Raw genomic sequence first — 22,223 nt, 5'->3', positions numbered from 1 at the left:
GAGGAAGATGGTATTTAGATGCCCATATTTTTCCCATTGAGAATCAATAGCCATTAGGAAGCCTCTATATCATTTTTGGCCTTTGATAGAACACTTCCTTAGGCACTTTTGGAGGGGTTTCATAGCTTCACTTTAGTGATAGGTAACTGTGCAACATGTTGGGCAGCTGGGTTGTTGTTGTTTTCCATTTTTAGACCTTGTGTATGATGCTGTTATATAACAAGCACAACAACATTTTATACCAGTGGTAGCAATTTTTTCTCTTAAATTCACATGTGCATTTTTTTTAATTTTAATTGACAGTCTGTTTAATATAAGAAAATATATTTATGGAAGGAAACAAGAAAGAAAGAGAGAAACCCCTTTACATGTATCTCCCCTTCTTAAATGGAAATTACAAGTGCATTGTAACTGTAGTTCAATTTTTCACCTCGCTCTTTTCAGTATTTACTATTGAGCCTGTCGTTCTAAATAATCTCCCAGGTTTCAGACAGCCTATAGATTCCTTTTCTTTTAGAGGTGGTGGTTGTTCGCTGAGAAGAGACTTTGCTATACCTTTGGGTCCATAGTTCAAATGCATTACTCTTTGTTCTGCTAATGAGGTCAAAACACCTCCATCAGTAATAAAATTCCCTAGTGTACAGTGCCTCTGAGACAATGCACTGTGTATGATGAAGTCAAAGAGAATGATAATTATAGCACTGATTAACACTAAACCATACAGCTGAGAATATGTGAGCTACATTCTGAACACTGGTATGACTGTCAGGATGTAGGTCATGCTATTGACAAGCATCAATTAGACTAAGTAATCTAAATAACATTTCCCCCCAAAATGAGCCATAATGTGGGATTTGCTAATATCAGGGCAGCTAAAGTGTGGCCTCTATTCCCTGGTCTTGACCTCTAAGAAGTAGACATGGGGGAACTACCCAATTCTACCTTTACCTTACCCAATTCCGTATCATTTTTATGAGTTAAGGGGTAACAAGGTAGGAACTTCCAGTATTCCTACCTTCTATTTTAATGCTAGTAGCAGGAACAAAAAACAATGGTATAACTCTATGCTGGCATCATAACAGCATGTACACCAGGACTGAGCTAAGGCACCCCAAATTCAACAAGTGCTGAACTCTTCAACTTGTATATATTATACCGATTAGGTAAGTCTGCTCACGTATGCCTATCTGAGTCTCCTCCTGATGTAAATAGGACAAAGGTGGTTGAAGGTCTGAGACTACCTCCTGAAAAAATTTCTCAAACCCCTTTAGGCTTTTGCCATTGCCAACATACATTTAAGAAGTGTGTGGCCAATTTGAGACTAGAAGGTCCAGGTTTTAAAGAGTAGAAAGCTGAAATTCTCAGTATGCTGAATTGTGCACCAGATCCCGTGCTTGAACAGTGAGATCATGGAACCTCCGTGTGGGTTGTATCCAATACTGCAGTTCTGTTTGTGCAGATGAACTCCCCATTCGTCTTCTCTGCAGCCTCCTGCACAACTCGAAGATATGCTTATGTGGGTTTGGGGACTCTCGGGAGCAGAAGAGGAAGTGGAGGTCCCATTGTGCAAGTAGGAGTCTATGCCTACAACCCTATATTTGTAGTCCTGGAAAATGTAAAACATTTTGAGCTTCTCAAAAGAAAAGAAAGGCCTACCAACCCCACTTTATATAACAATTAAATATAGATAAAATAAATCTCTCCACCCATTCTAGCCTCTGCTTTCATTGGGGTTAGGAATGCACCAAACCATGATGGTACATTGGATGTGGCTACTTTTTAGCCACAGCTTTACTGTGCTAAACTGGAACCAAGGGAAATCAAAGCAAATGAATATATTAATTTTGTCTTTTTAAAGAAAGAAAGAAAGAAAAGTAATTTGTTGTTGTCATGAAAGTAGATAAAACATCCTTGGAATCACAGCAATGAAGGACCTGGAATCTCGACTGGCATAAAAGTCTTGCAGAAACAAACTCAGGGTGCAGTTTTGCAAGATCCCTACTTGATAGCCTGCTTCTGACAAGGCTAGTTTTCTAACAATTTACAAAACCAGAACAAAATTCACACACCCCCCCCAAGGCCACACACCTTGTGAACTTGAAGGGGAAGCCTATGCATTTTATTTGGCCAGACAGCTAAATGGGTTGAAAGTGCAGTTAATCAACTTGAATAGTTCCCATTAATCAGGGAGTCCCCCGTTGAATAACTAGAGTTCCAAGGGGAGGGTGTAGCTCTCCCCCCCCCCCAGAAGTTCTTGTCTGAAGACCAGTTTGTTTGCTTGACTTGAAAGTACAAAATGAACTGGTAAAAAATTATTTTAAGCTATTTGGAAAATTATGGCATGCTAGAAAATCATTGCAAAACATTTTTTTCCTACCCTGTGTCACCAATAAAGCATGCCTAGGTGTGCTGCGTGCTCGTTTAGGCACATTATTTTCTGCTGAATAAGGGAGTTCACTCACCTTGCAGGTCAACTCTGAGGCTGCATCAGAATTATTTACATAGCTGACTTACTAAGCGCAGCCTGCCAGGTTTTCCTAGTCTGCAAGGGGAAGTTTTGTAGCTCATTGGTAGGGCAGCTGCTTTGCATGTTATAGGGCCACAGGTGTAATTCCTGACTTTCAACCAAAAAGAAGAGATGCATCAATTCTGAATACTGGATAAGAAGAATGACACAATAGCCAACACTTCCTGACATACCCTTCCCTAAGTTCTATTCTAATATATCACAGTTTCCATTCTTGAACTGACTGAATGGGGTAAATGGTTGTTTTGTGCCCTGCCCAAATCAAGAAACACACTGGGAGTGACTATGAAGAAGTTAAACATATTTTAAAACTCAATGATCTAAAGAGGTTTATAATCTCCTGACTTCATCAAGGCAAACACTGGGGGAGATTAGAGAGAAGGTAACTCCATGTTTAAGAATAATTGGGCTGAAGATGTCGAGCTCAGTGGTGATATTAAGCTACCTTCCCAGAATTATAGACCAATGCTGTGGTGATGAAAACATCTGGACAATTCCTCTGTAGTTCCCTTTGGCTCCCTTCTGCTGTTTTCTATGTTTGATTTAGTTTTTGTGTTTTATACTTGCTGTCATTTCATTCATTTCCATGAAAGCAGATTCTTAAAAGCTGGTAGCATAATAGCAATAAGAGGAGCATGGAGCTGTTTTACAAGCCAATAATCTGGTACTCTTATTGAAATACTCTAAGCAGCCATCAGCCTTATAGTTTATCCACCCGGGAACCAAATTATTGCCTCATAAAACAGCTCGGCACTTCTATTATGGCTTAAATATAATTGTATTTAAAGACCTTGTTGGTTCCATTTAGGAAAAATTAGCTTTTATCTTATTAAATAAAAAGGAGCTCCTAATAACTTTAATGATTTTGTATGAATTAATGTAATATTTAGAGCGTCATGTGCAAATATCCTCAAGTACGGTAACGAAAAACAAAACCCCAAACCATGAATTGTCTTTCAAAATTATTATTTGATTACCGGAGTAAATTCCACCAAGACTGTATTTGAAAACTAATCTATTGACCTTGACCCCAAAACACAAATCTCTACCTGTCCTGTGGCTTCACTGTTCTTTCATAGGGTTTTGAAAGTAAGGGGGACATGTGCCACAGCCAGGGCTTTGGGTCATTTCAGATATGTACACAATGCACCAGAATTTTATTTCTGGATGTCCTATTCTTTTAGATAAAAATGTAAGAGAGATTCTGCTGGATCAGACCAAAGGCACATCAGGCCCAGCATCCTAGTTTCACAGTGGCCAACTATATGTCCATGGGAAGGCAACAAAGAGGGCATGAGCACAATAGCCCTTTTCAACTCATGATCCCCAGCAAATGGAGGCTATATTGCTATCATAGCTACTAGCCATTTAAAGCCTTATCCTCCATAAATTTGTTGAAACCCCTTGTAATGCCAGTCAGGCGGTGGCCAATAAATTCTGGAGTTTAATTATATGCTGAGCACATCCTCCTTGTCCATTCTTACCAGTACCACAAAAACATCTTATGTCCTGCTCCAATAGACATCAAGTTGGACACTTTGGGAACAGAATGAAGGACTAGATAATACAGCAGAGTATGGTTTAATCTATCTTAAACTTACTTTACTGCTTTAACAATACTTCATTTATAATTTAGCATATAGGCTTATACTATGGTTGGCAGAATTTTGAAACTGATGTCAAGATCCCAAATCCCAGGATCCATCTCCAAAATGATCATAGAATCATAGAATTGTAGAGGTGGAAGGGACCCCAAGCATAATCTAGTCCAACCCCCTACAATGTAGGAATATGAAGATGTTGATGTGATATGATATTGATTGATTGTTACCTTATACTTTCAGATTGATTTATGTGTGATGTACTTGTATAACCTGCAGGTTGACTGCATCTGAAGAACTGTACACACGCCTGCTGAGATTAAGACTTTGTCAGACTACCTATGTGAGGCAAGAGAAAAGGACCAGGATTCAGTACTCTCAACCAACTAACCAGGTAATCCATGTTGTTTACTATGAGTCATCTCAGGGCATGAATGAGCAACCTCCTAATGGTGTTTGATGCCAGTTTCCATCAGTACCACAGTTAGGGAAAGCAGGAGTTACAATCCATCAAAATCTGGAGTGCCATAGTTTCTCCATGTCCTTCTTAGGATATACATGAACTGATCGCACATGCAAAAGTGTGTAATGCTAACGCTCCACAGCTGGGGCACAAACTGCCAAATTTGATGAACACAGCAAGATGTAAAGAGACGAAACCACACGCCAACATTTTGCATATGGAGCACAGTCTGGAAAGGTATCTAGATGCAGACTTTTTCCATGTATTGGACACTTTAGAGATAGGGCTAACTGATGGTTTTGCACTTCTAAAATTAGAGGTCTTGTCTCCCATGATTTCTCCTACTTACTGCCGTACTCATGTATGATTGATACACTATGAAATTTATTCCACTGAGTAGTAACAATGTGCTTCTTTATGGTTGTTTTGTTTCTTACATTCTTGGGGATACATGAAAAGTACATAACCTTATGTTCAGAGCCCTCCACCCCATAACATCTCCCTATAAAACATTGCCAAGTTCAGACATAATCAGCCTGGGATCTTTCCTGCTTTCTGTCTCTGATAACTGAGGGTTACCAAAAACCTAACAAAAAGACATTTTTGGTTTGTTAAAAAGTCAGAATTTGATGTTATTTCTATCCTGTTTGTTTGGCATGCTTCTGTGATGCTGAAATGCTTTTCAGGGAATCCCCCGCCCCGATCAAGCTAAAAATAATTCTATAACCTTATGAATTCCACCCTGAAGTGACAAATAAGATCTGTCTCTGCCCTCTCCTCCCACCACTCTGGCAGATGCCCATGCTACACTAGTTTTAGATGTATAGGTATAAATTGGATTTTCACCCTCTGTGTCTAAACACTGCTAAATAAAACAGATGATCTCTGCTGACCCTGATGTGAAATTGCAAATATTACATCAATAAACCCACTTCTTAAAGGAAATCTATTTATTTTTGTCTGAGACTGCTCATGTTTCGATCATTTCTATTATGAACGTCTAACTCCTTAAAAAAACAAAAACACAATATGAATCCTAATGCATAAATATATGCAGCAAAGCACAACATTCTAAGGAAATGTTCCCTCCATGCATTCTTAAAGGGGTGTGAAATAACCATATGGGCGGGGGGGAGAAATGCATTAGTCCTCATTGGGATTCCAGTCATTTTCCAATGCATGGAGGGGGATCACTCAACGTGTATGTTGTGGGGCTCTCCATGTATTTGAGGACCATGCAGCTACTGCCACAGACACAGTCACAAAAAACAGTGAAGACACTGGGACAGCTTCTCATGAGTGATGTCAACATCTCCCAAAGCTCTGTGAGAGGACATCCCTGGTAAAGTCATTCCTTCATTGGAAGCCAGAGCTATTGGTCAACAAAATATACTACCTCCCCCCGTCTCCCCACCCCCCATGTTTTACTTTTATGTGGAGCTTGTCTGTGGGATAACCACAAGGCATCAATTTTCTCTTAATGAGCAACTGCTCCCCAAAGCTGGGGCAGACTGCTTCACTTCTAACTGTTTTTGGGCAATACCAGCTTTGCTTTGGCAGAAGGTCTAAATAACTCAGAAGTTGGCCTGTTTCAGTTTGGCATTCAGGTTATCCAAAGTGGACCTACACCAGTTCTTTAACCCCTGTATTTTAAGTCTTGCAGCACTGAAAAAAATAATCCCACTCCCCCCCTTTTTTTTTGCATTCTTCATCCATTAATGAGAAAAGAAATTGCCTTCTTTATCCATTAATGAGAAAAGAAATTGCATTAGAAAATTACCAAAGTGGAGACAAAAAAATGTTGAAATTCTCATGGGTGGGGTAAAGGGCTCTTGTGTTTATCTCATTTACCAGGTGTCCAATGGGTGTTTGTGATTGGCCTTTCTTTTATTCTACAAATCCTCTCTCTAGTGGCCTGCACTCTGCCGCTGTCCTGGGTGCTTCCTGAAAAACCCATGACATCCAGTACTAGCCAGTCTTCTTGGCTTCCTATGTTTCAGTTAAAGTCGAAGATGCCATGAGGTAATTTTTCTCATGGGGCTTTTTGAGATCAGGAAGCACAGGTAGTCAGGAAGCTTGCAGAGTACTAGGGAATTGTTTAATAAAACACACAACATCCTGGCTGCTTCATAATGACAAAGTAAGCTCAACCCTACTCCTACCATAATTCCAATGATTTCCCCCCCCCCATTATTTCTTTAAAAAAGTATAATGAAACAAAAATAACTAAAGATACCAGGTTGTGCAACATAGTTAAGAGGTATATAACAGCGGTTATATACATCTATGTACATTTTGGTACGTTATATTTCTAGATTAACAAATGTGGTACCACAAAAACATTAAAAACAGCAGTTCCTGAAGTTCAAATTCTTATGTATGCTTCCATGACTTTTCTGTTATTCTCCAACTTGTTAGTGTGTGCAATAAATTGAGACCAAGTGGCTGTAAATATGTTTGTGCCCCCGTCCCCGTTCAGTAAAGGCTTTCGATATGTTTTTCCAAGAAGCCTCTAAGGAAATTCTAAAGCACCATGAGCCTGAGGCAGAAAGTAAAAGAAAACTCTCAAGAAGTTTAGATGGCAAGTTTCAAACACAGCACTGGTTTTAAACATGGGAAAGTTCTGTATGAGACTGGATAGGAAACAGCAGGTGCAAAGTGTAATCATTAGAACTGTCACCCAGGTCAACGTGATTTGGAACAAAACTGACAAAGTAAAAAAAGGTTGAGTTTCATAAGAATACTAAGATACATGGATTGAATAGCCCATGAGGAGCTTGTGAATCCTGTAACCGTTGACGTGCTTCAGATATCAAGATTTACTCGCCTATCACAGAACTGCCAAAGTGTGCCAAATGGTGACCATACTGAGTCACTGGTCACCACTGTAATGTCTGTATCATAGTACAGTAAGCCTGCAATTTATGCACATTTAACATATGTGCATCTAGCTTTGCATGTGTGGCAATCCCATGCACCATTGAAGCAAATATGTCTTGACTATATACGACTTTGGTTTTAGGCATGATCCCCAAAATATATCCCCTGTGTATGTTGCAGGCTTACTGTAATGCCTATGAATGGGCTGATATCATTTCCAGGATTTAATAGAATCTAAATACAAATTTAAAAGGGACGTGGGTGGCGCTGTGGGTTAAACCACTGAACCTTTTGGACTTGTAGATCAGAAGGTTGACGGTTCGAATCCCTGTGACGGGGTGAGCTCCTGTTGCTTGGTCCCTGCTCCTGCCAACCTAGCAGTTCGAAAACACGTCCAAGTGCAAGTAGATAAATAGGTACCACTCCAGCGGGAAGGTAAACGGTGTTTCCGTGCACTGCTCTGGTTCGCCAGGCTTAGTCATGCTGCCCACATGACCCGGAAGCTGTATGCCGGCTCCCTCGGCCAATAAAGCGAGATGAGCGCTGCAGCCCCAGAGTCGGCCATGACTGGATCTAATGGTCAGGGGTCCCTTTACCTTTACTTTTACTAAATACAAATTTAAATATGAAATTTCGCACATATTTTTTTAAAAAAATTGCAGACTGATGTAGAAATGGGATGGAACAGATTTATTAATAAATGTATACAAAAGGGTCATGGACCAGAAATACAATGATCTTCCCATCACTAAGCTTGATTGGATTTAGAGAGACTTATAAAACTATTTTATAAGACCTTATATCCCAGTCAGAAATGATGAGCATGTTGCATCCGTGTCTCTCTGTGCATTTCCCAATTGTTTTAGAAATGTTTCCCACATCTCTTTTGCAAACTATCAATATGATTATAATTTTACAGTCTGTGCAAGCAGATGGAGGATGTGAATTGGGAAGAGAGGAAGGTTTCTTCCCTGACAAATTATTACTGCAAGATGTTTTCAGGACAGAAGTTAAATAAAAAGGCTGCGGTTTGCAATAAAAGATTTTGGAGTTTTCTAGTCCGTTTATTATGTTAAAACTACCAATTCCTGAATGTTCTAGCAATATAATAATACTTTTTTTTTTTTTTTTTGCTGTTTATGTAAAAAAAAAGAAGAAGAAGAAAAACCTTCAGCAAGAAACATAGATAAATATTTCATACTAGCAAAAAAATCAGGAAATTCTCTTTCTACACTGTTCACTACAAATCACAAAGAGCAGCAGTAGAGCTCTGTCAAAGAACCTGTGATTCTGAATATCAGCTAGCCATTGTCATCATGATTCATCCAGAAACAAGCTTTTTCCAGAATAATGCTTTTTCCTTTCCCTGCATCATGGAGCACACTTATTTGTTTACTGTTCATTTTCCTAGGTCTCTTTCACAAAGTTGTGGCTTCTCTGAGCAGGTTAAAATCCTCTGTCTTTGACTCTCTTGTTTCTTTCATTTCCTGCCTCAAATGATTATTGCATTGATTGAATACAATGAGTATTGTCGGCTTCAGATCTGAAGACTGTGGCTGCAAGGATACAGCCTGTAATGGAATCCAAAGCTCCAGCCTTCTTTTTCTTTTGGAGTCACTGCTTCTGCCAAGAATTCTGTCCTTCCATAATGGAAAGGCAGCTGACTCAGCCTGAGCCTTAGCTTTGGGTAAATCCACAAGATAGCGATTTCCCTGAGTTCATCCATCAAGCAGGTAGGGAGAGGAGACATTTCCTCAAGCACAGCTCTTAAGGTTGCTTCCACGAGCTAAACAATGTGTTAAGTATCACCAGCTGCGTGCATGTGCAGAATATGGAAAGCCTAGGGTGTTTTCTGATCGGTCACTTGCTTCCCTCCCAGGTCTGTCATCACCCCCTTAAAAAAGCAACAGGAAAACAGACAGTTAGAACTTGTCTTCATCTTCATTTTGCCTGAGAAAGCCTTGTTTGTCCTGCTTCAGGATGGAATCCATGGCACCTGTGCATGGATGCTACACTAGCGAAGCTAGTGAAGCTAAGACAGCCGCTCAAACTCTCCTTATGCTAGGCTGTGGTGTGTGAATGTTTCCATTTCCATCTTGCATCTGCATGGCATCCAGTCTGAACCCAATCAGCAAGTGCCCTGAGTTTGTCACACCCAGCGCCCTTTCTGTCCCCCTGCAGTTCGTCTTCTACCAAAAAGGATGCAATTAATTTCTGTCCCCTGTGATGAATCACGCACATTATACAATTTATGTAAATTGCAATTTCATTACTTTATTCTGCGCCATTTCAATACAAGGGGAGGGGGAAACACAGCATATTACGTTTGTGGACTCAACAGTGAATACTGCTTGTCTTCGCTGGATTGATCCCCGTTCTGTACATGGGACAAATAAACAAGCATTGGCAACTTCTCCTCCCAATTTCATTTTCACTGGAATCCTCTGACATGTCTACCTGCATTTTCTGCTGTGATTACGATAAGCAGCAGTGATGGTTCCATTGCTCCTCAAAACCCTGACTGTCAGGTGTGGGGGTTGGGTTGCAATCTAAGTTTAGAATCTATGTCAAGCATAGTGACTTTCTATTTTAATGAATCCTCTGGTTTCTTTTACCAACTTTCTCTGGAAATGTTTAAAGGGCTTGAACTAGAACTCTGGAGTGATTTAAATTTATTTCTAATGCAGGCTCTGTCTTGCCCCCTGGCCTAACCCATGCTGATCAGAAGGTCAGTGGTTCAAATCCCCGCGATGGGGTGAGCTCCCGTTGCTCGGTCCCTGCTCCTGCCAACCTAGCAGTTCGAAAGCAAGTCAAAGTGCAAGTAGATAAATAGGTAGCGCTCTGGCGGAAAGGTAAACGGTGTTTCCGTGCACTGCTCTGGTTCGCCAGAAGCGGCTGAGTCATGCTGGCCACATGACACGGAAACTGTACGCCGGCTCCCTCAGCCAATAAAGCGAGATGAGCGGCACAACCCCAGAGTCGGTCATGACTGGAGCTAATGGTCAGAGGTCCCTTTCCCTTTAAGAAGATACTTCTATGGTAAAGGTTGCTACATGGAGCTACCACAGTCCAGAAAGCAGGAATATGAAACTGTACTATCAAACATACAATGTTTTCTATAAACCAATCTATTTGCATGTTAACTTTTTTTTTACTTCATTTTATCAAGGTAATTTATATGCAAACAAGTATAAATACAAGTGTAAATATATCTTCACACATCCAGTCACAAATATGTTACTTGAAAAGATACACATCTACCTGTGTGTTTATTTACCATCTGGCTTTAGCGTATCTCAGACTCCTCCACAATTACTTAAGTGATGGCTGTTTCACACAGCACAGCAATTTTCTAGTACCACAAATTAATGGGATTTCTTTCTACCTGTTTTTTGTCTAGACAATCTTCTGGTGACACCCTCGTTAATTAAGTGCTCATAACACAAATCAGCTTCTTAAACTGATGAGTTTATTAGTTGGACAGTATGTGTTTAAGATGTCTCCACTATATGTAAATGAAAGCAGAAGGATGAGGTTGCATGGATAAATATTAGAGCTGCCATACATAGCAGATTTAAAGATGAAACCCACAAATCAGTAAATGCAGAGCTTTGTTACGAAAACCCTGAACACTTTTTTTGTAAAAAGGAAAACAACATAAACACATAAAGAGACAAATCATAACTGTCAGGGAGGGAGGGAGGGAGATGACTTTTTCTTTTTTTCTTTTTTCTTGGTCACACAGAAGACTACAAATCAGTTTGGCATTGCAAGCATCGCTCTTTTATTTTCTGCAATGCAGACACATCATCAACCTTAATGATAAAAACCTTCCTCCCCCCAAATAATTCTTAAGCCTTAGGAATAAGCACCTCTTTGCCACCCAGAGCAAATATCCCAGAAACATCATCAATCTCTTTCTGAGCATGATTTACAGCCTCTCCTTTTGGCCAAATAAAGACATTTGTGGGCACGTCCCTGCGGCACCACATTGGGATTCTCCCCCACTTTGCCCTCTAAATGCAGACCAGCAGCCTGGCATGAACACTCCATTGCAGAAGCACACGCAGAAAATTGGGAGATGGAGGAAGCTTGTACAAATTGGTCATATTAGAGGTATCTGCCCAGCATCTCAAAAGTGGATGCAATTTTACATTAGTAATGCTGAGCACGTGAAGTCAGTGTAGTGTAGATGAGAAAATGGGTTTCCCCTGACCTATCTGCTCCACAGGCAAAAAAACAGGAATAATTGTTCAGCCTGGAAGTGACCATCTGGTCCTCCACTTTATCCCTTCTGGGTGGATGCCTAGGTGATACCAAAGAAGCAGCAATGGAGAAGTACAGACATTTAACCACAGTTCTGGATTACCTGTACACTGATGATACAGTATTATGCCTTCCTCTGAGATTACCACAATACTCCCCCCACCACGTGTGTGGTACTCTGATCCATGGGAAGTGAAGTGGCTTTCCATTAAATGAATCCCCATCTGTCTTCAGCAGTTCTGGCTAACCTAGTGGGGTATTAATGTTGTGGTGGTTGAAAGACCTGCACCCTGCTGAAAATTTGGGCCACATTTCACAGCTGTAGAGCATACAATCTAGCCTTTCTCCAAACTGATTTTATTTAATCAGCAAAGTTGCAATCTATATCCGGGCTGTGTTAGTGCTCATTTATTGGAAAAGTCCATATGCAGAACTACAGCGGGGAAATTCCAGATGATGGGCCTTCATTTAATTCATAGACTTTCAAGAGCCGTATTCTAATTTAGTGCATTAATGCCACTGTAACTGTAACTGTAAACTCAAGTAATCCATTAGCTTACAGTTGCATATTTAAATAAATCCTAAACATTCTTACAGTTCATTTATTTAGAATAAATTATATACTTCCATCAGATCCCCCCCCCTCAATAGTTCAAGCACTTCCCCCAGTAATGGCTGTCTTCATCAGTTCTGCCAGACATGCAAGTATCTACTATTTCACTCAATATAGACATCTTAAAGATCTGTCTATGTTTCCAACTAATCATAATGTTTGTATGCTTTCCTGATGGAGTATAGTTTTTCTGTCCTTGATCATGACTGCAGGTTAGGTACGATTAATAATGTATGTACATCTGTTTTAGTAAGTGCATGGAATAAGACTTTCTGGAGTACATTAAATGTCTTCAGCTGCGGTTCACAGATTCCTTTCCTGAGTGTCAAGGAAGACATCCGGTAAGAGTTCATTTATCAGGCAGCCAGGGAACATCGCGTGGCATCAGATGAGGTTGTACCATTCAGGATCCATGCAAAGGGGGCTCCATGTTCTTGCGACCATTTTTAGAAGTCTCCTGTGTGTGTATTGGTACACACGCTGTTCTCCACTTCAGGAGGTGAAAATATAATAATTGAAGTGGGAATAACAGGCCATGACATTCATATCACTGCATCTGGGAGAGAGGTACTCATTATATTGTTGAGGCACAATGTATTAAAACTAGTGATGCATAAAAACAGCAACAACCACAGAACCAAAAACCTTCCAGCCACCTGCCTCAAAGGTCCATTGTGTGGTAATTGAAATATTTCTTGTCCTCCATTTTCAGCAGCAAAATGTCTTGGGCTGGACTGGGTTGCACAGCTGGATATGTGCATGTTTGCTTAGAGAGAGGAAGAGACATACAGCAATTGCACTCCATCCTTAGCTCACTTTCCTGGAAATCTGGCATATAAGGCTTCTCTTGAGATATGAATAAACTGGGATGTCTGCCAGCTCTTGAGAGCTGCCATGGGATGACCCTGTCACAAGAAACAGCAGTCACGTATTGCTGGAGAATTCAGCCATAGCCATCAGGAGGCACATTATCCATGACTTCTTGCTGCACTCCATTAAAGTTAATTCACATTGTGTTAATGAGGACACATTAACACTTAACTCCTCATTACTACCTTAAGCCCATTTTTATCAGTTGGAGCAAGGACTTTGCATATTGCTCAATGCTCAGGGGCCTGATTCTGGTTCCATTATTCATGATAAGCAATGCAAAAGTATTCTCTTTGAAATCACTGTGGCTGCAAATTTTGGAAACGGCTGAAAAATGTGAGAAGAGATAATAGCAAAAAGATCCATCATTTGCACAGAAAATTTGGCTTAGACTGTGCATTATGGGCTACAGAGACTGCACTTCGCTTGCATTAGTAATCGAGCTGTCACCTTACACGGATAAGAGGTCACCCATGTATGGGCCAGAGACTACTCTTAATTCAAAGTTCCATATGTTAGGAGGTCCAGGCTACCTCATGCCTAATGAAGGATCAGAGGGTACAGCAGCCAGATCTCTCAGGTTCATTTGGAATTGTCATTTAGAAACTTTAAATAAAGGCATTATTGCAATGGCATTTGAATGATAACAACTCCTATCCCTGCCTTTATTAGCAAGTGTTCTTTGATTTCTAAGTATTGCAGAAGAACAGTGTTCTGGTCTAAGAGAGGAACAAAAGCTTAGAAGTTTCAAAGTCCTTAATTCACTATATATTGGAGATCTGGAACTTTTCCTATAATATATATATGAAAAGCTACCAGGGTGGGTTCAAAGACCACAGAGATAGCAAATGTTTCCTTGGGTGACAGCATGGTTGAGGAAGAAATGTCAAAACCCTTACTAAAGAAACCAAGCCTAGCCTCATGGCTCTGGGAGCAATTGCTATCCAATCTTGATTCTTATATTTTTAGGCAAGATGTTGGAGATGGCGGTGACCTCTCAACTCCAGGTAGTTTTAGAGGAAACAGATTATTGGGATCTGTTCCAATCAGGATTCCACCTTGGTTTTTAGGGTTAACAGATTATTGGGATCTGTTCCAATCAGGATTCCACCTTGGTTTGAAGACAGAAATAGCTTTGTTTGCTCTTCTAGATTGCTCTGCCAGACCTCACAAGCTTCTTGTATCATCAACCATGATATCCTGCTGGAAGACCTGGTTGGGTTGAACTTAGGAGATGCTGTGTTCTTGTGGTTCTCATCCTTTCCAACAGGTGATGTTGGGGGATGTCTGTTCCACCCTGGGGGTGTTCCCTCTTGTTCCCCATGCTATTTAACATCTGCATGAACCAGCTGAGAAAAGTCATTCAGAAGTTTGGGCTGTGTTGTCATGCAGCTTTAACTCTCTTTTCTATCTACAAAACCCAGGGCAACTGTGCAGTTCTTCACTGTTGTCTCTAAAGGTCCAAGTGGTGTCAATGGCCAGGAATACTTTTTATTAGCTTAAACCAGTGTGCCAGCTGCATCTCTGTCTAGAGTAGTTGGATCTAGCTTCAGGTAAGGTAAAGGTAAAGGAACCCCTGACCATTAGGTCCAGTGGTGGCCGACTCTGGGCTTGTGGCGCTCATCTCGCTTTATTGGCCGAGGGAGCCGGCATACAGTTTCCGGGTCATGAACCAGAGCAGCACACGGAAACGGCATTAACCTTCCCGCTGGAGCGGTTCCTATTTATCTACTTGCACTTAGACGTGCTTTTGAACTGCTAGGTTGGCAGGAGCAGGGACCGAGCAACAGGAGCTCACCCCGTTCTGATCGACAAGTCCTAGGCTCTGTGGTTTAAACCACAGCACCATCTGCATCCCCTAGCTTCAGGTACTAGTGTCTTAAATGGGATTGCTATGAAAATGATCAATTGGTTCAAAATGTATTATGTATTTATACTTTTTTTTTGTAAGATTCCTATTCCACTAGCAATTCTAGTGCCCTGCCTTGGCTTAAAAGCTTGCTGCATGGGTGAATGGATAAATTGTTGGAACAACTTCATAACTCTCATATGGTCTTGAACTTCTTGTATGCAGTCTTGAATTCCTGAACCTTGTCCCTTGATCCTAGCCCAGGCTTTTCACCACCATCCAGTCTCTGTAAGGGGCTTGGGACTGCTGTAAGGGGCTTCTCTGCTTAAATAACAGTATCTTCCTTACTTATAAGTTACAGCCCCTGCCATCATGTATTGAGAAGGAGCCAGGACATGATGGCCCTTGGAGGCACCATCTTCCACCATTGGTGGTCTGACAACAAAGGGAGAAAGTGTTCTTTCTCCATTAGGACAGGAAAAATGCACCAGCCCTTGAACTTTGACTTCAGCTGTTTGCTCACCTCCTGCTCTAGTTGATGTAAGCCCTTAAAGGCATAAGAATTAGCACGATCTATACTCCAGATTCTCTCTCCACTGCCACCATAAGATTCTCTGCTAATATACCCAAAGAAATAAAAACCACTGGACATCTTTGCCCTCTCGGTTCTTATTTAAGCTGTGTGGCAAGCCTGTTAACAGTCCAGATCAAATTCTAGGTGCAATTCGCCAGAAAATCTTCCAACACAAACCCAAACTGAAGGGAATGGGAGCAATACAAGAACACAGTCATTCTGTGGAGCTTGTTCAGAAGAATGATCTGGTGGTGTTTTGCGACAGTCTTTGTTTTTTGAAACAATAATAGCCATGAAATGAAGCACTTAGAAGTGCTAATTCTACTGAGTACTTGATATTTACAGATCAGCCCCTGTTGCTAAATCGTTGACACTTCTAGGTTTTACAGTGCAGTGTTGTGTCAAGTTATGTGAGTCTTTTCTCTTAGATTCCTCAGTTTCATTATCCTCTGATCTGTGTGTGCTGAGGGTGGGAGAAAGGAGTGATCCTGGAGTGGGAGCTCTGAAGAGTTTTTTTGTGTGAAGCATGCCAAAAATGTGATGCACATATATTAATTTTATGAGGCATAATCATCTCTAATAGTTCAGGAAACCCAAAATTTGCGGTGTTGTCATGGAGCCAAAGAAACTTCCATTTGTGACAGCAGCCGTTAAGAGCCTATTTGGGCCATAATTGAGTTGCTATGCTTTCCTTTTAATTTCACTACCTGATGATACCTGAGAGCAGTAGAGTTTGCTTCAGAATCCCATTAGGTACCATTATGAGATCCTATTTCCTAGGTTTAAAAAATCTAATTGTCAGTCAATGTGTTACAGCAAGCCTAGCTTTTGTTTGACTCTCCTGGTGATACACTGTGGGAAAGAACACAAAAGGACTATGCTTCATCATTCTGTCAAGGAGGTTTCTTAACAAATTACCTTTACCCTCAAAAGAAAACACAGAGAGACTTTTCTGTAGCTTTAACAATTCTCATACTTCATATCTTCTTTTCCAGGCCATTCAAGGGAACAAATATACAATCCCAGAGCACAGAGAGATACTGAAATCGATAGCTTTAAAGACTTATGAAGAAATCTAGATGTTTAATAAAAAAAGTCACGTTGCTTAATAAATCCTTAGTTAACCTCCATATCCCTCCCCCACCCCCACTCAAAACTGTTTTTGAAGCAATTGGTTTTTGCTGTCCTGGACTGACTGTAAGGGACTGTTATATAGGAATTATATAGGAATAGGAATATTCTATTATATAGGAATAGATACCTTTCTTGTTGGTTTGCTTGGGGCTATAGGAGAAACTGGTGAAACCTGCCCTACCATATAGCTCGATTGTGTATGGGTGAGAGATGGCATGTCTCTTGGCTGAGGGTGGGAATGTTAAAAGTTCTGATGCTTCCTGATGCCTATGATCTGGGTTTCAAGACTTCCTGTTGCCTGTAACCTGCTGGGAGGAGCCTGTGATGTAAAGAAGACAGGCAAAAAGAGATTATATCTAGAGGTAACCAGCAGAATTTCTGGAGTATATCTAGTGGTAGAAAGGCTAGTGGCAGAACTTGGCGTGAGAAGGAGAAACTTTGTACATCTGGAAGAGAGGCAAATAATGAAGAATAAGAGTACCTGAGAGTAAGATTCTTCTGAGAGTCTGGTAAGGAGTAGAACTGTTTAAGGGAAAGCTGATGACATTTACTATACTTTATTTTGTTATTGTGCACTATTGGGTAATTTGCTGATTTCCTGTAATATTTGCATATTGTTTTTAAAAACCATATTTTTCCCATCTTAGTAAACTTTTAACTTGTTCCATAAACTTGTTTTGTCTCCGTTTATTGAAAACACTCTCACTCCTGGAAGCCATAACCAGTGCTACCTTGAGAGGCTTCAAGGAGAACCCAGGAATGTGTTTAGGGGGACTGATAAAGACAGCCTGGTAGAGAAATTCCTTCCTTTATCCAATGGCAGTGAGAAATTTAAGTGAGGATGTGTGGTTGCAGGAGATCTTCCATAGCCTGCAGGGAAAGTTCCTAACTCACTGAGCGTTTGAGACCCATTGGCTACCCTCATCTGGTTTAGCTAGTCGGTCAAAGCTGTTTCCCGGAGTGTTGCTGGCCGCTATCATATTCTGAGAGCTTCTAGGAGACACAGGTGAGTGCTGAGTAGAGACCAAAGGTGGACAAACTACCCCAGAAGGAGCATGGTTTGTCTCCCACCAGAGGTACTGCCCCTCCCCTAATACCCCATACACCTCGGTTGAAAACTAAGCTGCCCAGTTCAATGTGAATTATTTCTTTGCAAAACAACCTAGTAATGGTAAAAGTTCACTTATTAGTTTAGATCAGCTGAAAAAGGATAACGTTAAACTGATTCTAAAGTTAGTACCATTTGCTGTAAAAGGGAAAGGGAAAGTGCTTTGTCAAAGGGGTGGAAATGCAATTACAAAATCCAGCATGTGCTTCCGATTCTACCTAAGCCTTTCATAAGCTTCAATTTGAAGAGGTTTTATGAACCTTAAACCTTCCAAAAGTGGCTTAATTGATCCAAAGAACTATCAGTTCAGTTCAATGGAATTGGGAACAATGTTTCTCTTGCACAAAGTGTTATCATCAGAACTGAGGGGCTACATTTTTTTGCATCAGTCAATGCAATCTCGTCTCAGACCATACATCTTGTAGGGCAGGGCTGTGAAGACTACAGTGTCCTAATTTAGAGCAAGAGAAAATGCGGTGGTTGCTATTGTTAAACAATTGGGAGCTGGGAACAGCACCATATCTTAGGCTGCTCCTGGACAAAATTCATAATTCCCTAGTTCACAGTAGGAACCTTGGCAGGTCTCCTGCCTACCCCGCTCCCGAAGCAGGCATTACGACAGCTGCAAAATGAGATGCAAGAAAATATGAATGGCCAAAATGACAAAGGCCTGGCTAAAATCCAATTGCATTGCACCTAAACAAACAAACAAACAGTTGTCCCCAGTCAATAGTAGACTTCTATAGATTTATGTTTTTTAAAATAAATTGGGATACTGCAGAGGAGCCATCTGATACATTCTGCAGCACTATATGACACTTCCGATCATGGCAGCCATGTAATGTCTTCGTGCATATGTGGGGTACATAATCTTCAGCAGCTTGGTACGAGATTTAGCTTTGAAGCACTTTGGTCACAGATGAGATGATCACTGTGGTGAGTCCATCTCCAAATGTATCCAGTAGTGCTGACTTGAATGAGCTGTTGGCTTTCCATCTGGAAGACAGAGATGGCATTTCAGCTGTTCTTTGTTAGCTGTAGGTTAATAAAATATAGATAATTTAAAATGAAAATCTCTGTCTCTTCTCTTTCTGGCCTATAGCTACTCAATTTCATTCCCTGTTTTTGAGCTATGATTAAATGCATATGTTTAAAGTTCACTAATCTCACTTTGCTATCTCTCCCCTCCATTTTTGTTGTTTTTTATTCACAGCCCCAACTGCTGTTTATACATTCCAAGCATTATTTTTTGCTGTTTGGTTGGTGACTTAGCATCAGTGCTACAAACTCTACAGCTTGGAGTGTGGCTTCTGATCTCTCTCATTTATGGGGCCAACTGCAACATTCACCGGCTAAACAATTTTTTGTGGTGATAGATTTGCTAGCCCATACAGTTCTCAGAAAAATAGAACACCTGTTCTCTCTTTTGCCTGGAAAAAAGACTATTAACTCACCTATTCATCAGGCAGAGAAAAGCCAGATACACAGTTGTTTAAGGGCAAAATCGTCCCGTTCGATATATGTATTGATCTAGCCAGAGGGACACAACCACTGGTTGCACTGTTTCAGCTGCACTAAAATCCCCAAGGCTTTAAATAGCTGAGCCAAGGTCAGATAAGCCTGCTGATTGTGTGTCAGGGTCAGTAGCAAATAGATCCCTATAGCAAATGCTCCATACCCTTTCCCCCAGAAATCTAAGGCTGCATTTCTGTGACACAATGGCCTGCACTTGCAAGACAAACTCACTATCGTCTCATTGCTGTGCGTTTGAAGAACTCTAACATGTAAAAACAATTGCCTCACTCACAGGCTTTTCAACATTTCTAGGAACTCTTAACCCCTGGAAATGCAAATTGGAGGTGATGGGCAAAAAAGGCAATTACAGTAGCTTTCTCTTATTCCTAGACCTATAGTTACAGGTTAATCACATAGTGGGATCCTTGTGGTCAGTGCTTTTCGGTGTGTGGTGGTCCTCACTGGTATAGATGACCATCATTTCACTTTTTGCTGCCCATGGCAGCCATTGTGTGCTGGCATCCATAGCACCGTACCACCCATATGTTGTTGGGTTCCAACTTCCATCATCCCCAGCCAGCATGGCAAAAGGTGCCGGATCATGGGAGTTGTAGTTGAACAGCATCTAGAGGACCACAGGTTCCTCACCTCTGACATACATCACCTCAGACCTCCAGGTCCTTGCTGTAAGTAAGTGAAAATGGGACAAATATCTGAGGATGGAAAGAACAGGCAATTTAACATTGGAAACAATCCTTATGATCACTGTTTTTATATGCTTGGGAAATGAAGATGACCTTCTTGAATTATTTGTCTTTTCAGTTATGGTTGAAAAAAGGAGAAAGTAGGAAGGTTAAAAATGAGGTTGTGGGTGCACTGAGGACTTGAGCTGGAGCTTTCATAATGGAGTTGTCTTGAACTATGGGACTTACTTAAGAGCTAATCTGTAAGAAATTCTTACAGAGTATTTGTTTTGGATGCAGGCACATTCCAGGTCCAGCCCACAGCATCTTCAGATCAAACCCTGGAGAAAGCCACTGCCAGTCAGCCAGCGTGGAGAATTCTGAGCTAGCTTTGTAGCAGAACCTCTAAGTGGTTTGCAATAAATGTTAAAAATAATTAAAATCCATGGGTGAGCCCCTGTTTGCCTTGAGGTGGGTGTGTTTCTTCTTTGCTGTCCACTAGGTCTGGAAGACGAAAGATACCATTTCCTGCTGCCAATGTCACCATATGCTATTAAATTTAAGAATATATATTAAGTTTCTAGACAAACAACTCTTGCAGAAGCACATTGCAGCAAAATTGGATGTCACATTATGGAGGTTCCCCCCTTTTTTGTATTATAAATAAAGATTAGGAAGAAATGCAGAAATGCAATCACACATATTGCAGACAAAACCAGACAATGTGAAGATGCCAGGTAACCTGTCCGTTAATGAAGCTGGCAGTTCAAGTTGGAAGTCACAGACTTTCAATCACTCAAGTAATCCCATTAACTTCAAGTACCTATGATCTCTCAGGATTGCAGCCTATGTCTTATTGATACTGCTCTGGCAATGCAAATAGGCTCTAAACCGAGTTTTAAAAGTGTTACGAGTCACTAAGATTTAAAAAGGCAGTGGTGTTAATGAAATTGGTTTCAGATGCTCTTGCATTAAGTCAGTAACAGGCCAAAGAAAGACTTATGACCGCAATTGAACATACTGATTTTTCTCTTTCAGTTTTACACATGTTTTGTTTCCTTAGGTTTGCACTCAGTTACCGATAAAATGCTGGGCTCAGGTATTAGTGCCGTACAGACTACGTTTCCAAAGTGTGATAATAAAAACTGTTGCTCCAAAAGGCGCTGGAGAAACTCTTGCAAGGAGTATGAAAATGCAAGCAATGACCAAATTTTATGAGCAACTCTCTGGATGAGTTTACCAGCAATGAAAGTGGCATTTGATCAGCTTCGCTGTCATCAGCAGATGTCACTGCAGCCATTAGTAACTAATGAATTGCTCAAGAGGACGTAATGGCTAATTTGTCTGGTCAAAAAGGCAGTGGCACAACCTTTGAAAACTGTGTTCTTATTTAAGCTGTGAGAAAAAAAGACTCCCTTATCGTTTAATTTTAAAATGGGCTAGGTTCCAAATCAATTAAAGGCCCTGGACAAATTTCCCTGTGAATTTGCAGCAACTAAAGGTTTGTCTTGAGTTGCTGATGGAAGAAGATAGGCACAGCAGAACAGCCGGCGGACCAATGAATCAGATAAAGGAACCAGAAAAGAGATTTATATCCTCTTATTATGAATACGTTGGCTCCCAAAAGGCCATTAAATAAGACGTGTTTGTCTTCTTCAAAAAGCTCCCAGTGGTTTTTAATAATGAACACTTATATTTAAAGGCTTGTCTTTTCAATACTTCTCTGAGTGGCTAGAAAGTATTCAGGCTGCTATGGTGTAAGTTTGGATTTCCATTACTGATTCCCGCCCCCCTTCAGTCTACGATTGTATTCTTTAGAAGAAAATCAGATTGTTGCAAAGACTTTTGCCCCTTCATACTTTAGGTTCCTCCTCCTACTATAGAATCATACAAAGGCAATATTAAAAGCAGGCTGTCAAAAATCCACCCCAAGCAGAAAGATCTGATGTGCTGTTACGTTCTCACTAGGTGACTTGCATACTTCATATAAATAAAACAACTTGATGGCAGAGTATCATGCACAGAGAATATTGGGGTTCATGTACCAAAAGAGAACTGGGAAGTTGAGGGTCACAAAAGCTTGCAGTGTAACATGCTACTGAAGAAGGGGAAATAGTACTAAATGCAACAGAATGTGTCT

This window comes from Podarcis tiliguerta (genome assembly GCF_965153285.1).
Source record: "Podarcis tiliguerta genome assembly, chromosome: 6".
In the NCBI taxonomy this organism is placed as follows: Eukaryota; Metazoa; Chordata; class Lepidosauria; order Squamata; family Lacertidae; genus Podarcis; species Podarcis tiliguerta.
Note: the sequence above shows the minus strand (reverse complement) of the source record.